This window comes from Cherax quadricarinatus, chromosome 18 (assembly GCF_038502225.1).
Source record: "Cherax quadricarinatus isolate ZL_2023a chromosome 18, ASM3850222v1, whole genome shotgun sequence".
NCBI lineage: Eukaryota > Metazoa > Arthropoda > Malacostraca > Decapoda > Parastacidae > Cherax > Cherax quadricarinatus.
The window spans coordinates 34,427,677-34,451,097 of record NC_091309.1 but is presented as its reverse complement, the minus strand read 5'-3'; the positions used below and the strand labels follow the sequence as shown (position 1 = coordinate 34,451,097).

General features: G+C 38.8%; 1 protein-coding gene across 1 annotated transcript in view; it reads right to left on the bottom strand.

Annotated features, from left to right (window-relative positions):
* The window catches only part of LOC128689238 (F-BAR domain only protein 2), a 528,956-nt gene that overhangs the window by 434,471 nt on the left and 71,064 nt on the right, over window positions 1–23,421 (bottom strand).

Below are 23,421 nucleotides of genomic sequence, written 5' to 3'. Positions count from 1 at the left end.
GATTGGAAGAGAGCATAATTCCTTTATATAAAGGGAAGGGGGACAAAAGAGACTGTAAACATTATAGAGGAATAAGTTTAATGAGTACAGTATACCAGAAAAAGTGTACGGTAGGGTTATTATTGAAAGAATAAGAGGGAAGACAGAATGTAGGATTGAGGATGAGCAAGGAGGTTTTAGAGTGGGTAGGGGATGTGTAGATCAAGTGTTTACATTGAAGCATATATGTGAACAGTACTTAGATAAAGGTAGGGAAGTTTTCATTGCAATTATGGATTTAGTTAAGAGTGGATAGGGGAGCAATGTGGCAGATGTTGCAAGTATATGGAATAGGTGGTAAGTTACTAAATGCTGTAAAGAGTTTTTATGAGGATAGTGAGGCTCAGGTTGGGGTGTGTACAAGAGAGGGAGACTACTTCTCGGTAAAAGTAGGTCTTAGACAGGATGTGAAATGTCACTATGGTTGTTTAATATATTTATAGATGGGGCTGTAAAAGAAGTAAATGCTAGGGTGTTTGGGAGGGGTGGGATTAAATTATGGGGAATCAAATAGAAAATGGGAATTGACACAGTTACTTTTTTGCTGATGATACTGTGCTTATGGGAGATTCTAAAGAAAAGTTGCAGAGGTTAGTGGATGAGTTTGGGAGTGTGTGTAAAGGTAGAAAACTGAAAGTGAACCTAGAAAAGAGTAAGGTGATGAGGGTATCAAATGATTTAGATAAAGACAAATTGTATATCAAATTGGAGAGGAGGAGTATGGAAGAAGTGAATGTTTTCAGATATTTGGGAGTTGACATGTCAGCGGATGGATTTATGAAGGATGAGGTTAGCCATACAACTGATGAAGGAAAAAATGTGAGTGGTGCATTGAGGTATATGTGGAGACAAAAAACATTATCTATGGAGGCAAAGAAAGGAATGTATGAAAGTATAGTGGTACGAACATTCTTATATGGGTGGGAAGCTTGGGTTGTAAATGCTGCAGCGAGGAGATGGTTAGAGGCGGTGGAGATGTTCTGTCTAAGGGCAATGTGTTGTGTAAATACGGTGGTCATTCGTTTTTTGTAATTAATCCGTTCCTGGAAGTGTGACTATTATCGAAACTGACGATTTTCAAATCCATTTTCCCCATAAGAAATAATGTAAATAGAGGTCCGCCATCACAAATCCGGCAATCAGTTATTCGGTTCCTTCAGTTATTCGGCACTAATTTTGGCTAGCGTAATTTCAAATTTCCAGGGTCGCCACACCAACCTGCAGATACTGTTTGGTGGCGCTACTTGCTGCATAAGTCATTCCAATTTCTTTTTCTCCATTTATTGTTTTAACCTGCTTACTTTTAGCCCGAGTCATGGTTCCAGTGAATAAAAGAAATGCTTCTCATTATGTAAAGCACCGACACAGTACATTGTCCATTAAAGATAAGGTGGCTTTGAAGCTACTGTCGGCTGTCATGAGCTCAGTCTCATGAAGCAGGAGAATATGCTTTATTATTACGCTAATATCAACACATAAGAAACAATATAAATAACATAAATATTCCAGAATGAATAATATTTGGCATAACACAGAGCAGTTCGACGGAGGTATGAAGTGGATATGGTATACAAATACCATTCTCCTACCTCTGTCTTGGTGGCTTATATTAGAGAAAACGGAGTGTAGCACAGGGCTAACTGTGATATACACTCGTACTGCACCATAAACCTGAAAAAAAAGTTATTTTCTCTCTATAGATTATCACACATAGCAGCATATGTGTAGAGAACCTAGGATAACCCAAAAAATGTCAACGTGGCTTATTTTTAGTACCTGGCTTGGGTTAGCCATATATGATTTTTGGTAAATATTCGATTCCCAGCCAGGGTAGAAACATTAGGTGTGTTTTTTACACCTGTTGTCTATGTTTACCCATCAGTAAATGGGTACCTGGGTGTTAGCCGACTAGTGTGGGTGTTATTCTGGGGCACTGACCTAATTTTCTCGAAATACTCTGCATAACAAGCGGCTTTTTATACAGGAGTATGTCACTGATGTCAGCTAGGCCTGTACACCTTGTACATGTACGTGTAGTAAAGATATTATTATTATTATTATTATTATTATTATTATTATTATTATTACAGTGGACCCCCGCATAACGATGGCATCACATAGCGATTTTTCCGCATACCGATTACTTTTATCGCAAAATTTTTGCCGCGCATACCGATTAAAAACCCGCTTACCGATTTTCGTCCGAGACGCGTCCAATGTGCCCTCACATGTGCCGGCCGTCCCATTGTTTACCAGCCAGCCTCCGCGGTAACATCCAAGCATACACTCGGAATATTTCGTATTATTACAGTGTTTTCGGTGCTGATTCTGGAAAATAAGTGACCATGGGCCCCAAGAAAGCTTCTAGTGCCAACCCTGTGGTAAAAAGGGTGAGAATTAGTATGGAAATTAAGAAAGATTTTGAAGGGTTTGGGGCTAACCCTGAGAAGCCTATGCCAGTTGTGGAATCCATTGTGCCTACTTCAAAGATTAAGGAAATGTGTGCACAGTGGGTTGAACTGCAAACCTTTATAGATGAAAATCACCCTGACACAGCTGTTGCAAGCCGTGCTGGTGACTATTTCAATGACAATGTTATGGCCCATTTTAGGAAAGTCTTGAAGGAACGGGAGGTACAGAGCTCTATGGACAGATTTGTTGTGCGACAGAGGTCCAGTGACTCTCAAGCTGGTCCTAGTGGCATTAAAAGAAGAAGGGAAGTAACCCCAGAAAAGGACTTGCTACCTCAAGTCCTAATGGAAGGGGATTCCCCTTCTAAACAGTAAGAAGATAATGCTCTCCCCTCCTCCCATCCCATCAATCATCACCAGATCTTCAATAAAAGTAAGTGTCATTTAATTGTGCATGCCTTTTTCAGTTTGTGTGTATTAAAATTAACATTTCATGTGGTAAAAAAAAATTTTTTTCATACTTTTGGGCATCTTGCACGGATTAATTTTATTTCCATTATTTCTTATGGGGAAAATTCATTCGCATAACGATTATTTCGCATAACGATGAGCCCTCTTGCACGGATTAAAATCGTTAACCGGGGGTCCACTGTATTATTATTATTACGTATATTACAGTATTATTATTTTCTCAGTTGTTTGTTGAGTTATCTTATTCAAACTTGGGCAACGTGTGATGGAAAGATACTTCTTCACGTACACCAGAAATGAAAGAAATCAGACCATAAATAGTGGAGTTCACTTCTCAGCCATTAGCGGCCGCTTAGCGGTATATTTTTGTATGGTTGTTATGGTTATATTCTCATTTTTTCAGTCTCATTTGATAGAATGAAAGATATATTACAGAAATAGATATGATTTTGATTGCTTTCATGACGAAAAATACCTTGAAATTGTGCTCACAGTAGCGAAAATGTACTATTTTTTAGCGAAGCTCAAGAGTAAACAAATGACGTCACCGTCCAATACCTGTCCGCCTGCCGGTCTCCAAATTCCAATACGGAGTCAAGAATGGCTTGACATTATTTATACAATTATTACAATAATGCAGCAGTCTGCATAACAGTAAATCTTCTATTTTTTTGTGAATAAAAATTCCAAATGGTAAGCAAGAGTAATATAAGAGGGGCCTGTAGCCATGACTAATGAACAGACAAAATGTTATTTTAGTGCCAGGAATGTCTGCATTGTTTATTCTGGATCCTATTTTGAAATTGGCATCTGTTGAAATTTGTGTGAAATCGGCCAAATTGCCAATTTCTGACCAATATTGGGTAGTTGAAATAAGTGAATGGGTGGTTTCTTGTACTCAGTTGACAGACTAGAAGTAAATAAGTTTATTCAGGTATACACAAATACAGTTACATATATTATCATACATAGCAGTGTATGTATAGAGAATCTAGGATAACCCAGAAAAGTCAGACAAAGTGACTTATTTCCAGTACCTGGCTTGTGCTTCCCATATATGATATTTGGTAAATATATTTTTTCTCGGTTGTTTGTTGGGCTATAACATTGAAACTTGGGCAATGTATGATGGAAAGATGCTTCTTAACCCTTTGACTGTCGAAGGGCCCAATCCTGAAGTTGCTCCTGGTGTCGCAAAATATTCGAAAAAAAAAAAATTATTTTTTCTTATGAAATGATAGAGAATCTTTTCCCGATTGTAAAGACACCAAAAAAACGAAATTTGATGGAAAACTGACGGAATTACGCTCTCGCGAAGTTAGCGACTTCGGCGATATTTAAAAATCGGCAATTTCGCCCACTTTGAGCCCTATTTTCGGCTAATTCCGTTATTCCAGTCAACCAAACTCATAACTATTTCTTCAGAACTCTATTTTTTCTATCGATTGAGCACAAGAAACTGCCCATTTACCGATTTCAACTACCCAATAACATGGTCAGAAATTTGCAATTTGGCCAATTTCACGAAAATTAAAAAATACAACAATTTCAAAATAAGGTCCAGAATGAACAATGCAGACATTCCTGGCTCTAAAATAAGATTTTCTTTGTTCATCAGTCATGTCTCCAGGTCCCTGTGATATTACTCTTGCTTTTTATTTTGAAATTTTATTCAAACAAAAAATAGAAGATTTACTGTTATGCAGACTACTGCAATACTGTAATAATTGTAAAAATTACATCAACCCATTCATGACTGCGTATTAGAATGGCTATTTGGACATTTATTGGACAATGACATCATTTGTTTACTTTTGAACATCGGCAAAAATCAAACATTTCCTGTACTTTGTGCTCCATTTCCAGGTTCTTTTTATAGTAAAATTAATCAAAATCACCTCCATTTCTATAATATAGTTTCCATTCTATCAAATGAGACCATGAAAACGAGAATACAACCACAAATACTATACGAAAATAGACCACAAAGTCGGCATTTTAATTAAAAAAAACGGTCGGAGTTTTTTTTTCTCATTATGCACTGCGTGCTCCAGGATTTTTTTTATGTGGTGCACACTGACCACACAGACCCATTCTCTCACATGTGGGCCTACTAGCTTTCTCCTGCCTGATTTGAAGCCGCTAGAATTTATGAGTATATATACGTCAAACACGGTACCTCACAAACGTATATATACGGCCGCGACAGTCAAAGGGTTAACATACAACAAAAATAAAAAAGACGGACAATAAATAAGGGAGTTAACTTCTCAGCCATTAGCCGCCTCTTTGCAGTATATTTTCGTATGGTTTTTATGGTTGTATTCTCATTTTTTTGGACTCATTTGATAGAATGGAAGATATATTACAGAAATAGACATGATTTTGATTGCTTTCATGATGAAAAGTACCTTGAAATTGAGCTCAAAGTATCGGAAATGTTCAATTTTTGCCAATGTTCAATGAACTGTGTAAGTCAAGTTGGTTAATTTTATTAAGTGTATTCTAACCTAGCCACTCTGTATTTCGGCAAACTCAGTAATCCGGCACATGATGCCAGATTTGTGATGGAGGACCTATACAATTTATCTGTTCCAGACACCCAGAAGTATTAAAACAAAATTTTCTTTTACATGAAATATAGATGTAGCACATACACAATACAATGGGACATGATGAATGAAACATTAACAGTATAACACTTACCTTTATTGGCGATTCTTCTTAGTGTATGGAAGACTAGAGGAGGAGAGAGATTGGATTAGTTACTGTTTGGAAGGGAACTCCCCTTCCATCAACACCTCAGGTACCAAGTGCTTCTCTGGAGTTACTTCTCTTCTCTGTTTCTTGATGCCACTAGGACCACCTTGAGAGTCACTGTACACTTGTGGCACTAAATACTTGTGTAAAGAGCTCTGCTTCTGGCATCTCTTTAACCCCTTCAGGGTCCAAGGCCAAAATCTGAAGTGGTGCTCCAGTGTCCAAGAAATTTTGAAAAAAAAAAAAAAAAAAAAAAAAAAAAAAAAAAAAAAAAAAAAATTATTTTTTCTTTCAGAATTAAGGAGTATAATTTTGTGAAGGTAATAAGACAAAAAAAAAAGTTTTTTCTGATCAGTACTTACCGAGATACAGCGGTGGGAAGTTGACCCAAAATGACCGGGTGGCGGCAACATCAGTGACTTCCGCAAAATCCCATTTTTTTTATTTTATGTTTTTATACTTTTTTCTTTTCTTTTCTATTTTTTTTCTTTTTCTAATAACATTTGTGGTTTGTGAGACCAGTATAATGTATATTGTATAAGTGTACACTCATTGTATTCAACACAATAACTGCACTAATTTATCATTATATTGCTTACAAAACTTGTTTACAAGTTTATTGTAAACAAAATGATGAAAATATTAGTGCAGTTATTGTGTTGAATACAATGGTACCATATGGTACAATGGTGCCATAGGGTGCAATATGGTACAATGGCACATGATACAATGGTACCATATGATACAATGGTACCACATGGTAGGATGGCACCATTTGGTACAATGGTACCATATAGTACCATATGGTACAATGGTGCCATAGGGTGCAATGGTACCATAGGGTGCAATGGTACCATATGGTACAATAGCATCATATGATACAATGGTACCATATGGTACAATATGGCACAATGGCACATGATACAATGGTACCACATGGTAGAATGGCACCATTTGGTACAATGGTACCATATGATACAATGGTACCATATGGTGCAATGGTACCTTATGGTACCATATGGTGCAATGGTACCTTATGGTACCATATGGTGTAATGGTACCATATGATGCAACAGTACCATATGGTACATTGTACCATACAGTACAATGATACCATATGGCTCATTTTACCATATGGTACTGTTGTATTCAACACACTAATATTTTCATTATTATTTTGGTTACAATAGTTGTTTACAACAAAAATATGCAAAAATGTTGTATATTAGTAATGTTCTATTATATATTTATAAGTGTACAGGAACTTTACGTGTTCCTTGAGGTGGATGACAAAGCACTTTGTCTGGGAAACTGTGGAGTCAGTAGCTAGTTTGCGTCGCCACTCACTCAGTCTTGGCTGGTGTCTCATGCCACCAACACCTATTGACCATATGGTACACGGTATATGTTACAGGGTACCATATGGTACATTGTACTATATGGTAAAGGGTACCATGCAGTACAGGATAACATATGGTGCAGGGTACCATATGGTACAGGGTACCATATGGTACAGGGTACCATATGGTACAGGGTACCATATGGTACAGGGTACCATATGGTACAGATACAGGGATAACTATAGAAATAAGTCACCCTGACTTTTTTGCGTTATCCTAGGATTTATACATATGCTGCTATGTATGATAATCTATGTAATTGTATTTTTGTACACCTGAATAAACTTACTCAAGTGCATGTGGCATCATAATTAAGTTTATTTAGTTATACACAAATAAAGTTACATAGAATGTCATACTGCAGGAGGCCTGGTCACAGACCGGGCCGTGGGGGCGTTGACCCCCGGAACTCTCTCCAGGTAAACTCCAGGTAATACTTAGCAGCATATGTTTGGAGAACATAGGATAACCCAAAAAAGTCAGACAGATTTATTTCCATTAGGGTCCCTGTACCCTGTACCATATGGTACAATGTACTATATGGTACAATGTACTATATGTACATTGTACCATATGGTACCATTGTACCATATACCATTGTACCATGATAACATTGTACCATGATACCATTGTATGACATGGCACCATTGTACCATATGGTACCATTGTACCATATGGCACAATGGTACCATATGGTTCAAAACCATAGAATTCGTCTTCAGCTCCACTTCCATCAGTCTTAGAACTGTAAGTTGTGAAGAGGAGAGTCAGAATTCGCCTGGAGAGTGAGTGGGGAGTGAGAGCATCTTGCCGCCAGGCACTATGAACAAAGCTACTTTGCCGGCGTTCCCACAATGCCATGTGGGCGTCCAGATTTTTTCTATGGTGTGCACACTGACCACCCAGACCCATTCTCTTAGATGTAGGCCTACCAGCCTTCTCATGCTAAATTTGAGGGCGCTAGAATTTTGGCGTAGATCTACGGTTTGGACCCTGAACGTAAAGCCGTAGATCTACGGTTTGGACCCTGAACGTAAAGCTGTAGATCTACGGGACAGACCCTGAAAGGGTTAAAACTTCCCTAAAATGGGCCAAGACTTTGTCACCGTACATGTTGCCGATATGGCTTGCAACAGCCTTGTCAGGGTGATGTTTCTCCATAAATCTTTCCATCCTACCCCACATTTCAAAAATCTCCTTAATTTTTGAAGAAGGCAACTTCTTCCATCTCTTCCTCCTCCTCTGCAGCAATTTTCTGAGCTGCAGTCTGTTGCTGTTCCTGCTGAACCTCTTGCAGCTCCTCAGTGGTTAGCTCTTCATTGTGGTCCTCCACCAACTCTTCCACATCCTCCAAACTCACATCCAACCCCATGGAACTCGCCAATGCCACAACAGATTTCACAACTGTCATAGGCTCATCAGGGTCAGCCCCAGACCCTTCAAAATCCCTCTTGTGGGCACAATCTGGCCACAATTTTCTCCAAGCAGAGTTCAAAGTCCTGGTAGTCACTCCCTCCCAAGCCTTACCTATAATGCTTATACAACGGAAGATACTGAAGTGATCTTTCCAAAACTCTCTTAGGGTCAAGTGAGTGTCTGAAGTCACATTAAAGCACCTTTGAAACATTGCTTTGTAGTTTTTTTTAAAGTTTGAAATGATCTGCTGGTCCATGGACTGGAGGAGAGGAGTGGTATTAGGGGGCAAGAACTTTACTGTGATGAACCCATACTCCTCCAGAATTAGGTCATCCAAGTTTGGAGGATGAGCAGGTGCATTGTCCATTAGCAGGAGGCACTTGAGATCCAATTTCTTTTCCAGGAGGTAATTCTTCACACTAGGGCCAAACACTTCATTGAACCCCTCGACAAAAATTTCCCTCGTGACCCATGCCTTATTATTAGCTTTCTAAAACACACACAATTTACTCATCATAACTTTGTTTTTCCTGAACACTCTGGGATTTTCAGAATGGTACACTAGTAACGGCTTCAATTTGAAATCCCCACTTGCATTAGCACAGAACATGAGCGTTAGCCTGTCTTTCATAAGCTTGTGTCCTGGCAGTCCCTTTTCCTCTTGTGTAATGTAGGTCCTCTTCGGCATTTTCTTCCAAAAGAGACCTGTTTCGTCACAATTGAACACTTGTTCAAGTTTCAATCCTTCAGCCTCTATGTACTCCTTGAATTCACTTACAAATTTTGAAGCTGCAATTTTGGCCGAACTGGCAGCCTCGCCATGCCTTATCACACTGTGTATACCACTATGGTTCTTAACTCTCTCAAACCCACCTTTGCTGGCCTTAAATTCACAAATATCAGTACTCGTTGCAGGCAATTTATTTACAATATCATCAAGCAACTGCCTAGCCTTTTCACAAATAATCAACTGCATAACACTATTCCCTGGTAATTGTTTCTCGTTTATCCACACCAATAATAACTTCTCAACATCTTTGAGAATTGGAGATCTCATTCTTGTCAGCATATTTACCCACTTTGCAACAACAGCTTCCTTGATTTCCTTTCTCTTGGCCACGATGGAAGCTATGGTTGTATGAGGTTTGTTATACATCCTGGCCAGTTCGGCCACATGTACATCACTTTAATATTGTTCAATGATGTTTTTCTTGAATTCAATTGTATTTCTCACCTTCTTTACGAAAGGCCTGGCACTAGGAGCTTTCTTTGGAGCCATGGTAGCTTATTTAGCAGTTGCAAGCACTAAAATTAATGGAATATTATAAAATATTTCGTATGAACAAGTGAGGGGACCGTCACTCACTGGTAAACAATGGCACACTGGCTGGGAAGGGAGGACGAGGCGGCTCGGACCCATGTGTACGTGTCCAGGATGAACAACGATTCACGAGTCAAACAATGATTCACGAGTCAAACGACGATTCGCAAGCCAATGTTTTGACAAAAATAAAGTTACGATTTTTTAAAATTATGACTATCGAGCCTTACGATTATCGAGGGACCACTGTATTATGCAGAGAATTCAGAGTGTGGAAATTAGGAGAAGGTGTGGAGTTAATGAAAGCATTAGTCAGAGGGCCAAAGAGGGGTTGTTGAGGTGGTTTGGTAATTTAGAGAGAATGGATCAAAGTAGAACGACATGGAGAGCGTATAAATCTGTAGGGGAAGGAACACAGGGTAGGGGTCGTCCTCGAAAAGGTTGGAGGGAGGGGGTAAAGGAGGTTTTGTGGGCGAAGGGTTTGGACTTCCAGCAAGCATGCATGAGCGTTTTAGATAGGAGTGAATGGAGACGAATGCTTTTTGGGACCTGATGAGCTGTTGGAGTGTGAGCAGGGTAATGTTTAGTGAAAGGATGCCGGGAGCAATGGGCTAGTAACCCCTTCTCCTATAGACATTTACTAAAAAAGAGAAGAAGAAAAACTTTATAAAACTGGGATGCTTGAATGTGCGTGGATGTAGTGCAGATGACAAGAAACAGATGATTGCTGATGTTATGAATGAAAAGAAGTTGGATGTCCTGGCCCTAAGCGAAACAAAGCTGAAGGGGGTAGGGTAGTTTCGGTGGGGGGAAATAAATGGGATCAAATCTGGAGTATCTGAGAGAGTTAGAGCAAAGGAAGGGGTAGCAGTAATGTTGAATGATCAGTTATGGAAGGAGAAAAGAGAATATGAATGTGTAAATGCAAGAATTATGTGGATTAAAGTAAAGGTTGGATGCGAGAAGTGGGTCATAATAAGCGTGTATGCACCTGGAGAAGAGAGGAATGCAGAGGAGAGAGAGAGATTTTGGGAGATGTTAAGTGAATGTATAGGAGCCTTTGAACCAAGTGAGAGAGTAATTGTGGTAGGGGACCTGAATGCTAAAGTAGGAGAAACTTTTAGAGAGGGTGTGGTAGGTAAGTTTGGGGTGCCAGGTGTAAATGATAATGGGAGCCCTTTGATTGAACTTTGTATAGAAAGGGGTTTAGTTATAGGTAATACATATTTTAAGAAAAAGAGGATAAATAAGTATACAAGATATGATGTAGGGTGAAATGACAGTAGTTTGTTGGATTATGTATTGGTAGATAAAAGACTGTTGAGTAGACTTCAGGATGTACATGTTTATAGAGGGGCCACAGATATATCAGATCACTTTCTAGTTGTAGCTACACTGAGAGTAAAAGGTAGATGGGATACAAGGAGAATAGAAGCATCAGGGAAGAGAGAGGTGAAGGTTTATAAACTAAAAGAGGAGGCAGTTAGGGAAAGATATAAACAGCTACTGGAGGATAGATGGGCTAATGAGAGCATAGGCAATGGGGTCGAAGAGGTATGGGGTAGGTTTAAAAATGTAGTGTTAGAGTGTTCAGCAGAAGTTTGTGGTTACAGGAAAGTGGGTGTGGGAGGGAAGAGGAGCGATTGGTGGAATGATGATGTAAAGAGAGTAGTAAGGGAGAAAAAGTTAGCATATGAGAAGTTTTCACAAAGTAGAAGTGATGCAAGGAGGGAAGAGTATATGGAGAAAAAGAGAGAGGTTAAGAGAGTGGTGAAGCAATGTAAAAAGAGAGCAAATGAGAGAGTGGGTGAGATGTTATCAACAAATTTTGTTGAAAATAAGAAAAAGTTTTGGAGTGAGATTAACAAGTTAAGGAAGCCTAGAGAACAAATGGATTTGTCAGTTAAAAATAGGAGAGGAGAGTTATTAAATGGAGAGTTAGAGGCATTGGGAAGATGGAGGGAATATTTTGAGGAATTGTTAAATGTTGATGAAGATAGGGAAGCTGTGATTTCGTGTATAGGGCAAGGAGGAATAACATCTTGTAGGAGTGAGGAAGAGCCAGTTGTGAGTGTGGGGGAAGTTCGTGAGGCAGTAGGTAAAATGAAAGGAGGTAAGGCAGCTGGGATTGATGGGATAAAGATAGAAATGTTAAAAGCAGGTGGGGATATAGTTTTGGAGTGGTTGGTGCAATTATTTAATAAATGTATGGAAGAGGCTAAGGTACCTAGGGATTGGGAGAGAGCATGCATAGTTCCTTTGTATAAAGGCAAAGGGGACAAAAGAGAGTGCCAAAATTATAGGGGGATAAGTCTGTTGAGTATACCTGGTAAAGTGTATGGTAGAGTTATTATTGAAAGAATTAAAAGTAAGACTGAGAATAGGATAGCAGATGAACAAGGAGGCTTTAGGAAAGGTAAGGGGTGTGTGGACCAGGTGTTTACAGTGAAACATATAAGTGAACAGTATTTAGATAAGGCTAAAGAGGTCTTTGTGGTATTTATGGATTTGGAAAAGGCGTATGACAGGGTGGATAAGGGGGCAATGTGGCAGATGTTGCAGGTGTATGGTGTAGGAGGTAGGTTACTGAAAGCAGTGAAGAGTTTTTACGAGGATAGTGAGGCTCAAGTTAGAGTATGTAGGAAAGAGGGAAATTATTTCCCAGTAAAAGTAGGCCTTAGACAGGGATGTGTGATGTCGCCGTGGTTGTTTAATATATTTATAGATGGGGTTGTAAGAGAAGTAAATGCGAGGGTCTTGACAAGAGGTGTGGAGTTAAAAGATAAAGAATCACACATAAAGTGGGAGTTGTCACAGTTGCTCTTTGCTGATGACACTGTGCTCTTGGGAGATTCTGAAGAGAAGTTGCAGAGATTGGTGGATGAATTTCGTAGGGTGTGCAAAAGAAGAAAATTAAAAGTGAATACAGGAAAGAGTAAGGTTATGAGGATAACAAAAATATTAGGTGATGAAAGATTGGATATCAGATTGGAGGGAGAGAGTATGGAGGAAGTGAATGTTTTCAGATATTTGGGAGTGGACGTGTCAGTGGATGGGTCTATGAAGGATGAGGTGAATCATAGAATTGATGAGGGGAAAAGGGTGAGTGGTGCACTTAGGAGTCTGTGGAGACAAAGAACTTTGTCCTTGGAGGCAAAGAGGGGAATGTATGAGAGTATAGTTTTACCAACACTCTTATATGGGTGTGAAGCATGGGTGATGAATGTTGCAGCGAGGAGAAGGCTGGAGGCAGTGGAGATGTCATGTCTAAGGGCAATGTGTGGTGTGAATATAATGCAGAGAATTCGTAGTTTGGAAGTTAGGAGGAGGTGCGGGATTACCAAAACTGTTGTCCAGAGGGTTGAGGAAGGGTTGTTGAGGTGGTTCGGACATGTAGAGAGAATGAAGCGAAACAGAATGACTTCAAGAGTGTATCAGTCTGTAGTGGAAGGAAGGCGGGGTAGGGGTCGGCCTAGGAAAGGTTGGAGGGAGGGGGTAAAGGAGGTTTTGTGTGCGAGGGGCTTGGACTTCCAGCAGGCATGCGTGAGCGTGTTTGATAGGAGTGAATGGAGACGAATGGTTTTTAATACTTGACGTGCTGTTGGAGTGTGAGCAAAGTAACATTTATGAAGGGGTTCAGGGAAACCGGCAGGCCGGACTTGAGTCCTGGAGATGGGAAGTACAGTGCCTGCACTCTGAAGGAGGGGTGTTAATGTTGCAGTTTAAAAACTGTAGTTTAAAGCACCCTTCTGGCAAGACAGTGATGGAGTGAATGATGGTGAAAGTTTTTCTTTTTCGGGCCACCCTGCCTTGGTGGGAATCGGCCAGTGTGATAATAAAAAAAAAAAAAATTCAGGGAAACTGGTTGTTTTTATATAGCCGGGCTTGAGTACTGGAAATGGGAAGTATAATGCCTGCACTTTAAAGGAGGGGTTTGGGATATTGGCAGTTTGGAGACATATGTTGTATATCTTGATACATATATGCTTCTAAACTATTGTGCTGAGGGCACGTCTGCAAAAACAGTGATTGTGTGTGTGAGTGATGTGAAGTATTTGTCAGCAAAGTTGCTGACCCCCTGTATATGTACAGTGGACCCCCGCTTAACGATCACCTCCAAATGCGACCAATTATGTAAGTGTATTTATGTAAGTGCGTTTGTACGTGTATGTTTGGGGGTCTGAAATGGACTAATCTACTTCACAATATTCCTTATGGGAACAAATTCGGTCAGTACTGGCACCTGAACATACTACTGGAATGAAAAAAGTTCGTTAACCGGGGGTCCACTGTATATGTTATCTGAGTATCATAGTTAGTACCATATACTATATGTTTTACATACACAAACCCTTCGTAGGCCCTGTGGCTAGTTTGTGTGATGTCACGTGATGCCGCATGAGTGCGTGGGATGCGCTGCATCAGCCTCAGTTCCCCGTAGTCCTAGCAGGCGACAGGACAGGCAGTTTGAGCTCTACCTTATCACAGTCTTCAATATAAGCATTAACACCCAACGACTTGTGTTTAACTCCAATCATCACATCTCCACGAACCCTTTCACATGTTGAATGATGATGAAAGTATTTTTTGGGGGGGATATTCTTTCTTTTTGGGCCACCCCGCCTCAGTGGGATACGGCCGGTGTGTTGAAAGAACGAAAGAAAGATATATACATCTACCATCCAACTTACGACCAAGCATGGTTCCGACCAACCAGTCGTAAGTCAAAATGGACATAAGTCGAACCTTTGAAAATTGCCGACATACTGGGTAGGGCATAATGTCAAACATTTCCTAACTAAACTACCTACATAGTACTGTAATGAAATGTACAATCATTATTTCTTTCTTTTTACCATAATTTACTTCTATTGTGTTTTTTTTTTTTTTTCAACAAGTTGGCCGTTTCCCACCGAGGCAGGGTGACCCAAAAGAGAAAGAAAATCCCCAAAAAGAAAATGCTTTCATCATCATTCAACACTTTCACCACACTCACACATAATCACTGTTTTTGCATAGGTGCTCAGAATACAACAGTTTAGAAACATATACGTATAAAGATACACAACATATCCCTCCAAACTATTGTTATATTTTAATTATTTATGTACTCTATATAATGTATACATGGTAGTGAACTGTATTGTAAATTTTACATCACATATAGTATCATATGTTACTGTTATCTTTATGTATTGTCAACAAAGTGGACTGAGAGAATATCACTGGTAGTGTCATCCTGCCAGAATGTAGTATAACTTATACCCTAAGTAAAGAGAAACAACTCTGGAACATGTGTAATACATATCCGGCTGGCTGGGTGGTTGGCTGACTGACTGACTGAATGTGGCTGGCTCTCTGTGTGTGTGTGTGTGTGTGTGTGTGTGTGTGTGTGTGTGTGTGTGTGTGTGTGTGTGTGTGTGTGTGTGTGTGTGTGTGTGTGTGTGTGTGTGTGTGTGTGTCTGTGTGTGTGTCTCTGTATGTGTCTCTGTGTGTGTGTATGTGTGTGTGTGTCTGTGTGTCTGTGTGTGTCTGTGTGTGTGTGTGTGTCTGTGTGTGTGTCTGTGTGTGTGTGTGTCTGTCTGTGTGTGTGTCTGTCTGTCTGTCTGTCTGTCTGTCTGTCTGTCTGTCTCTCTCTCTCTCTCTCTCAGGTACACGTAAGTGAGGTTATCATACATAGTATAAATTACCTAGGATAACCAAAAAAAAAAAACAGACAAAGTGCTATACAGTGGATCTGTGCTCCAGTGCCCAAAATTAATATTATTATTATTATTATTACAATAATACATATGTACTAATATTAATAATAATATTATTAAACTATAATATAATAATCGTGTACACTCATTACTAACCTTAAAATATCTGTAGTCTTAATGTAGAGTGAGAGGCGAGTAAACAAGATTAAATGAATAAAGGAGAGAGAATGAGAGGGTAGAAGGTTCACGAGTTATGTAAACAAACGTTGTTGTTGTTGTTACCAGCCCGGACACAAATGGTTTCTGTTCACTCTGTCAAGCCGACCAGAAAAACATCTCATATTTGTTAATTTATATGTTATATGTTATGTAGCATGTTTATTATATAATTTAAAAAAAAATCATAGATGGATTAAGCAAAATGTCTATATTAATGTTTTATAAACATTTAATGCACCTCAGTGATTATTATTGTGTTATTATCATTATTAATATGGCACCTTCAAGACGAATTACACTCTTAATGAGTGGCTCTGAGACAGACAAGCAGACAGAAAGACAGACACAGGTAGACAGAAAGAGACACACGGGTAGACAGAAAGACACACAGGTAGACAGACAGACACACAGATATACAGGCAGACAGAAACAGACAGGTTTATGTGCAACACTGAAAACAAATAGTGCAAGATTCAGGCTTCATCTTAGGGGCCATGGTGAAATTTACTGTCCAGTTAGTACAGTTAATACAGTATGATGCTGCTGATAGGACAGGGTTACTCAAACTGATGCTGCCTGCATGACACAATGCCGCCCCAAGTATTGTCAAATATTGTACAGGGGTATGCATCAGCCAGCCCAGCCAAGCTGCCAGATGCACGGTCGTAAGTTGAGTGGACATATGTTGAGCAGGTCGTAAGTCGGATGGTAGGTGTATATATATATCCTATCATATGCCTTTTCCAAAATGATAAATGTGACAGTTCCTTACCTCTAAGTATTGTTCATTTACATGCTTTAGTTTAAACACTGGGTCTACACAATCCCTACTCTTCCCAGATCCTTCTTATTCCTCTGCAATCATACTTTTTGTCTTGACTCATTCATTCAACAACTGTCCTGCCTGAAGTCTGCATACATCAGTTCAATGACCCTCCAACCTGGTCCAGTACATCATTATTTCATTTATTTCCCATAAAGTCACAGCCTTCGGTTTTTAATTTTAATAATTAAAACCCTATCACTTCATAAAATTACTGCTCAAAATCCAGTACTCTAATGCAAGAGAGCAATGAAAGCAATTCCCATGTAAAAATCTTTCTGAAAAATTATATATTAAATACCCAAAGTGAAAAGCTGCAATAGTTATAATAAATATAATTTAAGTTGCTGATAGTATTTTGTAAGTAATATTAGTCACATACCAGTTATTTTTAAATACCCCCCACCATCAGTTATATTGCACATGATGTTTCTTCACAAGCTTACAACAAGAGTACTCTTATTAATATTCTCACAAGCTTACAACAAGGGTACTCTTATTAATGTTCTCGCAAGCTTACAACAAGAGTACTCTTATTAATGTTCTCACAAGCTTACAACAAGAGTACTCTTATTAATGTTCTCACAAGCTTACAACAAGAGTACTCTTATTAATGTTCTGACAAGCTTAAAACAAGAGGGTAAGCTTATTAATTTTTAACACTGGATATAATACTTGAGCTATGATGTACAGTTACCCTCTATTAAACAATTACAGTTTTTATTACAGACTCAAATTATAATCTAGACTATCTGTTTCTTTGGTTTTCTCTCTTTTTTTCTAATGTCTTTTAGTGTACATCAACATGTGCAACATGTATTAGTATGTATGTTTCTAGATATTAAAAATGCAGGCATTGATGCATCCATCTATACAACACACACACATACACACACACACACACACACACACACACACACACACACACACACACACACACACACACACACACACCTACCTTTGTACTATACAACCTAACAAAAATAACAATAATAATAATAGACAAATAATAATAAATATATTGATGATTCAATTTATAAATGCTCTTTGAAAATGAATTAAAAATGTATAAATTAATAAAAGCATTCTAAGATATTACATTTCTTTTCAACCAAATAGAAACACTCTAAAATATAATCTAAAGCTGAAAAAAATGTACTACAGTAATGAAGTGACATACACTGCATATTTCAGTAAATTATCTCAATATAATGTGCAGATTTTTTCAAAGTAACACATGGTAGAGAAATATGGAGGTTATAGCAATTATAAAATCCCTATTTTTTCTACCACAAGATAGCACAGTTAAGCTACAAGAATGGTACTGTAATGTCATCCCTCCAAATTTGTGGCCTTCTTCTTTTGGGAGTTTTGATTATCCAATGCTTTTCCTAACAGGAATACAATGAACAGTTTTAATTAGCCAATGTTTTTCAGATACAATGGCTCTCCCACACCCAAATCTCTATATTCCTCTCATTATTGCTTTTGAATGTCAATAACAATCTCTTTAATCAATCAGACTGGGCAGTTGGGGCACTGACCCCTGAAACCCTCTCCAGGTATATAATAGTACATTTTAAGAGAGAGAATCTTGGAAAAACAAAATAAGCACAAATCTGAAATGAAATTTGTTGTGGAGACTTAATTTTATGCAAGTATTTGCAGTTTCTAGTTTCAAGGGACCTCTAGCAATGTGATCCCTTCTGAATTTGTAGAGATGACAATGGCTTCTCGAGCTCAACCCCTGAACAAGTACACGATGAGCGAGACTGAAGGAAGAGAGGAGAAAGCCAGTAACACTGTACTAACACCCAGAGAGAGAGAAACAACTTCCAATACCAGAAAGAAAAAAGAAAGACCAAAAAGCAGTCATAATACTGAACTTACTGCCAGAAACTTTGCTCAACAGAGGCATAGCAGCAGCAGCAGCAACACACACTATAAACATCATAAGAATTTGTAAGACCCTAAGAAGTGTTCTTTCAGGATAATACACAATAAATATGTGAAGGCAATATAATAGTGTCTTTCTATATCAGAATCTATGAAAATTCAGTTACTATGGGAAACTGATCACTTCAGCAAGTTTAAGGAGAGCTATCTCCTAGAAATGAACCTATAAAAATAAAAGGTCAAACTTTTGCTGTAAGACAAATCCAAACCAACAAAACAATTTGTATGAACCTGGACTCTGAGGGATGAAACTTTTAGTTTCTCAAAAACTCTTTCAATTGGTGAGAGTAGCAGCAATACATGCTAACTCAGTGTCAAGAGTGGCTGGTCACAATGGCTGTGAAAGAATGTTAAACTTTTTCATAAGAAGTTTACATGGAACTTTCAATAACAGCAAATCTTTGACTCAGGCTGTAAGTCTACTACTGCTATACAGTACATGCTAATGATAAGGGGATTTGATACTAGGCTAGTCACCAAGCTGTGAGACTAGAATTTAGGAGCTACATCTTCACAACACTGGAGAAACCTAAGCGAAGACAGATATGCTGTAAATACAGTGGACCCTCAGCTAACGATATTAATCCGTTCCTGAAAGCGCATCGTTAGCTGAATTATTTTCCCCATAAGAAATAATGGAAATCAAATTAATCTGTGCAAGACACCCCAAAGTATGAAAAAAAAAATTTTACCACATGAAATATCAATTTTAATACACACAAACTGGCACTTACCTTTATTGATGATCTGGTGATGATTGATGGGATGGGAGGAGGGGAGAATGTGGAAGTTGTTAATGTTTAGAAGGGGAATCCCCTTCCATTAGGACTTGAGGTGTCAAGTCCTTTTCCAGGGTTACTTCCCTTCTTTTAATTCCACTAGGACCAGCTTGAGAGTCACTGGACCTCTGTCGCACAACAAATCTGTCTATAGAGGTCTGTACCTCCCGTTCCTTTAAAATTTGCCTAAAATGGGGCACAACATTGTCATTGTAATAGTCACCAGCATGGCTTGCAATAGCTGTGTTAGGGTGATTTTCATCCATAAAGGTTTGCAGTTCAACCCACTTTGCACACATTTCCTTAATCTTTGAAGTAGGCACAATGGATTCCACAACTGGCATAGGCATTTCAGGGTTAGCCCCAAACCCTTCAAAATCTTTCTTAATTTCCATACTAATTCTCACCCTTTTTATCACAGGGTTGGCACTAGAAGCTTTCTTGGGGCCCATGGTGACTTATTTTGCAGGTACAATCACTAAAAACGCTGTGATATGAAATGTTCCGATTGTATGCGTGGATGCAACCGCACTGGCTGGCTTGTAAACACTGGCACCCACGGGACAACTGAGGCATGCTCAGGCCACAGGTGGAAGCATCTCGAGCGAATCGCGTTGGGCGAGTTTTTTAGCGTTAGCTGAGGCTAAATTTTTGCGTTAAAATGTATCGTTAGCTGGATTTAACATTAGCTGATGCCATTGTTAGCTGAGGGTCCACTGTATACGTATAAGATATGTAGGTGTACATAAAGCAGAAATAGAATGAAACAGGTAGGCCAAGACTGAAAGCACCAATCACAACTAAATACCAAAATGAGCCAGATATATAAAAATGAACTTTTGAGTGAAAGAAACAAGCAAATGAAATGCACTAAGGAAGGAGGTAGTAGAGGCACATTACACACATTAATTCAAATGCCAATTTAATGAAATCCATAGGATTAGGGACACATTACACAAGTCAATTCACAGGAAAAGACGATTATCTTTATGAACACAGTATATGCATATGTATACAAAAATGCACTAATGTGCACTAGTGTACATACCAGACCCTGAATACATGTGTAAGAGTGGAAGACATGTTAATAGCTCTGCTACCTGGAAGTGAAGTTAAAAACTGAAGATGGGGACTCAAAGAAACTGATGCACACATAAGATGCATAAGAAAAACTGAGCCATTTTCTGACCCTAGTACAGGTAAACACTGAATTCAATGGGTAATTTATCAAGAACTAAAAATAATAAACAATAAGAAGTGGTAGACTGCAACCGCCCAGGGAGGTACTACCATCCCGCCAAGGGAGTGTAATATGGAAGCCTGTAATTGTTTTACATGATGGTAGGATTACTGGCGTAGGATTTCAGGTATGTCTGGGTTTTCTTCCATTTTCTTACTGGTTCTTGTTTTTGTTTATTTCCAATTATCTCCATGGGAAAGTGGAACAGAATTCCTCCTCTGTAAGCCATGCATGTCGTAAGAGGCGGCTAAGATGCTGGTAGCAAGGAGTTAGTAACCCCTCTCCTGTATATATTACTAAATTTAAAAGGAGAAAATTTTGTTTTCTTTTTGGGCCACCCTGCCTCAGTGGGATACGGCTGGTTTGTTGAAAGAAGTGCAAGTGGAAAAGAATCCTTCCTCTGTAAGCCACTTCTATCATAAGTTGCGACTAAAATGCCAAGAGCAAGGGGCTAGTAACTCCTCCTGTATAAATTATTAAATGTAAAAAGAAGAAAAACTTTATGTTTCTTCTTTTTTGGGTCACCCTGTCTTGGTGGGAGACAACCACTGTGTTAAAAAAAAAACTCAAGTAGGTGACAGAGAAATTTAAACCAACCTACAGGGACTAGGATACTGAAAGAACCCATGGTTCAATTATCAGTTGAAGGAGACAGATTTCAGGAGCAGAAGAGCAAGAAAAGGGCTATATACAATTAATAGGGAACAGGGAAGCTAGATGAGTAAGAAATGAATATCTTTGGGTGAAGTAAAAAAAAATAGTTTAGAATAGTGAATGGAAGAAGTGAAAGTTTTCAGATATTTGGGAGTTGACGTGTCGGCGGATGGATTTATGAAGGATGAGGTTAATCATAGAACTGATGAAGTAAAAAAGGTGAGTGGTGCGTTGAGGTATATGTGAAGACAAAAAACGTTATCTATGGAGGCAAAGAAGGGAATGTATAAAAGTATAGTAGTACCAACACTCTTATATGTGTGTGAAGCTTGGGCTGTAAATGCTGCAGTGAGGAGGTGGTTGGAGGCAGTGGAGTGTCCTGTCTAAGAGCAATGTGTGGTGTAAATATTATGCAGAAAACTCGGAGTGTGGAAATTAGGAGAAGGTGTGGAGTTAATAAAAGTATTAGTCAGAGGGCTGAAGAGGGGTTGTTGAGGTGGTTTGGTCAGTTAGAGAGAATGGATCAAAGTAGAATGACATGGAGAGTGTATAAATATGTAGGGGAAGTAAGGCGGGGTAGGGGTCGTCCTCGAAAAGGTTGGAAGGAAGGGGTAAAGAAGGTTTTGTGGGCGAGGGGCTTGGACTTCCAGCAAGCATGCATGTTCGACCGGAGTGAATGGAGACGAATGGTATTTGGGACCTGACGAGCTGTTGAAGTGTGAGCAGGGTAATATTTAGTGTAGGGATTCAGGGAAACCGGTTATTTTTATATAGCCGGACATGAGTCCTGGAAATGGGCAGTACAATGCCTGCACTCTAAAGGAGGGGTTCGGGATATTAGCAGTTTGGAGGGATATGTTGTGCATCTTTATACGTATATGCTTCTAAACTGTTGTATTCTGGGCACCTCTGCAAAAACAGTGATTATGTGTGAGTGAGGTGAAAGTGTTGAATGATGATGAAGTATGTATTTTCTTTTTGGGGATTTTCTTTCTTTTGGGTCACCCTTCCTCGGTTGGAGACGACCAACTTTTTAAAAAAAAAAAAAAAAAAAAAAAAAAAGACGAGAGAAGCAACATTACTTAAGTGCCACGTAAGAAAAAAGACAATTAGGGCAGATGATAACTCTAAGAAAAGAAGGTGAAACTCATAAAAAATTATATTAGGAAGTATACCAAGGTTAAGAGAAAAGCCCACAGTGTATGTACAAATAAACAATGGCTAGTACCAAAAACAGAAAGGAGGATAACCCAAGTGGAATCATCAGACATTAAAATAACCAATGAGGCAGTCAGGAGATTAATGATGGAACTTGTTACATCAAGACCAGTCAACATGAATAACAGAGCCAAAATGAAGTACAAGTCACTCAGACAGAACTTTTAACAAATCAGCGATTGGCGAATGCCAGACAACAGAAGACAGTAAGGACAGGAAGGAAGCCTTGATTTACAGGCCAGTATCCCCAGTATGTGCAATGAGCAAACTGATAAAAAAAAAAAATGTTAAATATTTAATTATCTAGTGCCTCTCAGAACACCAGTATTCAAAAATGGAAGGATGCTTTTAATGATGCAATCTAAAAGATATCAGGTAAGAGAGGATGAACGGATTGCACATCACAGAAAAAAAAAAATGATAGTGTAGCATAAAAGGCTACTTAATCAATTGAAAAAGCATGACCCAATAACAATGGGTATTATATAAGAGAACAACACCATACAGATATTAAAAGGAATGAATCAAGATGAAATTATTTAGTCGAGTCCCACAAAGTTCACTCACAGGAAACACTAAGTATATATCAATGACCTAACAAAAATAAACTTACATATTCTTCTTTGCAAGAATGCTAACCTACTAATGCTATATCCTCATAAGAGGATAAAATAAGGCTGCAGAAGTTGAATTAATGAAAATGGAAAACTGAGAAACGAAAAAAAAAAAAAACGTTATGGAAGCACTTTACTCCAGGCCTATTCTCTGAAGCTCACAAACAGCATAACCTCAGCAGCACACGATAAGCTTACAAACATTAGTAGTATTCAGGAACGTAAACATGTTCAAAACATTATCTCATACATGTGAACCAATCATAAATTTGCAGCACTTGCAGAAATTCTCACCTGCTAAGGCATAAAGAGAAATTTTGAAAATCCTAAAGACTGCATTCAAACTGTTGCTGGAGCTGAGGGAAGTGAGCTACAAAGAAAGTGAGAGCTAAGCTATC